Source organism: Arachis stenosperma, chromosome 2 (assembly GCF_014773155.1).
Source record: "Arachis stenosperma cultivar V10309 chromosome 2, arast.V10309.gnm1.PFL2, whole genome shotgun sequence".
Classification (NCBI taxonomy): Eukaryota; Viridiplantae; Streptophyta; class Magnoliopsida; order Fabales; family Fabaceae; genus Arachis; species Arachis stenosperma.
The window spans coordinates 56,421,241-56,423,621 of NC_080378.1; the positions used below are offsets into that span (position 1 = coordinate 56,421,241).

The 2,381-nt window shown below is 40.6% G+C and overlaps 1 non-coding gene across 1 annotated transcript; it reads left to right on the forward strand.

The window, feature by feature from the left end:
• The first annotated feature begins 1,832 nt into the window (after positions 1 to 1,832).
• On the forward strand, positions 1,833 to 1,936 carry LOC130965004 (small nucleolar RNA R71). The gene has a single exon (XR_009081064.1). It is a non-coding gene; the product is annotated as a small nucleolar RNA R71 (small nucleolar RNA).
• Positions 1,937 to 2,381: the final 445 nt, after the last annotated feature.

Sequence of the window (2,381 nt, forward strand, 5' to 3'; positions counted from 1 at the left end):
TGAACGCCAAGCTGTTGCTTGTTTTTGGCGTTCAACGCCAGATCCATGCTCTGTTCTGGCGTTGAACGCCAGCCAGATGCTCCTTACTGGCGTTTAAACGCCAGTAAGTCATTCCTCCAAGGTGTCATTTTTCTTCTGCGGTTTTTGATTCTGTTTTTAATTTTAATATTTTTTTCGTGACTCCACATGATCATGAACCTAATAAAACATAAAAGAACAATGAAAATAAAATAAAATTAGATAAATAAAAATTGGGTTGCCTCCCAATAAGCGCTTCTTTAATGTCAATAGCTTGACAGTGGGCTCTCATGGAGCCACACAGGTGATCAGGTCAATGTTGTATTGTCCAACACCAAACTTAGAGTTTGGTTGTAGCCTCCCACACCAAACTTAGTGTTTGACTGTGGGGGCTCTGTTTGACTCTGTACTGAGAGAAGCTTTTCATGCTTCCTCTCAATTGTTAAAGAAGATCCTTGAGTTTTAAACACAAGGTAGTCCCCATTCAATTGAAGGACTAATTTTCCTCTGTTAACATCTATCACAGCTCCTGCTGTGGCTAGGAAGGGTCTTCCAAGGATGATGCATTCATCCTCCTCCTTCCTAGTGTCTAAGATTATGAAATCAGCAGGGATGTAAAGGCCTTCAACCTTTACCAACACGTCCTCTACCAATCCATAAGCTTGTCTTACTGACTTGTCTGCCATTTGTAATGAGAATAAGGCAGGCTGTACCTCAATGATCCCCAGTTTCTCCATTACAGAGAGTGGCATAAGATTTATGCCTGACCCTAAGTCACACAGAGCTTTCTCAAAGGTTATGGTGCCTATGGTATAGGGTATTACAAATTTGCCAGGATCTTGTCTCTTTTGAGGTAAAGTTTGCTGAATCCAGGTATCTAGTTCACTAATGAGTAAGGGAGGTTCACCTTTCCAAGTCTCATTACCAATTAACTTGGCATTTAGTTTCATGATAGCTCCTAGATGTTGAGCAACTTTCTCTCCAATTACATCTTCATCCTCTTCAGAGGAAGAATAGTTTTCAGAGCTCATGAATGGCAAAAGGAGGTTTAATGGAATCTCTATGGTCTCTATATGAGCCTCAGATTCCGTTAGGTCCTCAATAGGGAACTCCTTCTTGCTTGAGAGACGTCCCATGAGATCTTCCTCATTGGGATTCGAGTCCTCTCCCTCCTTCTTGCATTCAACCATGTTGATTATATCAATGGCCTTGCACTCTCTTTTTGGATTCTCTTCAGTATTGCTTGGGAGAGTACTAGGAGAAGTTTCAGTAAGTTTCTTACTCTGTTCATAATTCTCTGTCTGTTGCTGAGCCTATTTCTTCCACCATTATTAAAGCCTTGTTGAGGCTTTTGTTGATCCTTCCATGAGAAATTTGGATGATTTCTCCATGATGAATTATAGGTGTTTCCATAAGGTTCACCCATATAATTTACCTCTGCTATTGCAGGGTTCTCAGGATCATAAGCTTCTTCTTCAGAAGATGCCTCTTTAGTACTGTTGGATGCATTTTGTCATCCATTCAGACTTTGAGAAATCATGTTGACTTGATGAGTCAACATTTTGTTCTGAGCCAATATGGCATTCAGAGCATCAATTTCAAGAACTCCCTTCCTTTGGGGCGTCCCATTATTCACGGAATTCCTCTCAGAAGTATACATGAACTGGTTATTTGCAATCATGTCAATAAGTTCTTGAGCTTCTACAGGCGTTTTCTTTAGGTGAATGGATCCACCTGTAGAATGGTCCAATGACATTTTAGAGAACTCAGATAGACCATAATAGAATATATCTATCATGGTCCATTCTGAAAACATGTCAGAAGGACATCTTTTGGTCATCTGCTTGTATCTTTCCCAAGCTTCATAGAGGGATTCACCATCTTTTTGTTTGAAGGTTTGAACATCCACTCTAAGCTTGCTCAGCTTTTGAGGAAGAAAGAACTTAGCCAAGAAGGTCGTGACCAGCTTATCCCAGGAGTCCAGGCTATCTTTAGGTTGAGAGTCCAACCATGCTCTAGCTCTGTCTCTTACAGCAAAAAGGAAAAGCATGAGCCTGTAGACTTCAGGATCTACTCTATTAGTCTTAACAGTCTCACAGATCTATAAGAACTCAGTTAAGAACTGGTAAGGATCTTCTGATGGTGGTCCATAAAACTTGCAGTTCTGTTGCATTAGAGCAACTAATTGAGGTTTCAGCTCAAAATTGTTTGCTCCAATGGTAGGAATTGAGATGCTTCTTCCATCAAACTTGGAAGAAGGTGTAGTATAATCACCAAGCATCCTCCTTGCATTATTGTTGTTAGGTTCGGCTGCCATCTCCTTCTCTTGTTCGAAAATTTCAGTAAGGTTGTCTCTGGATTGT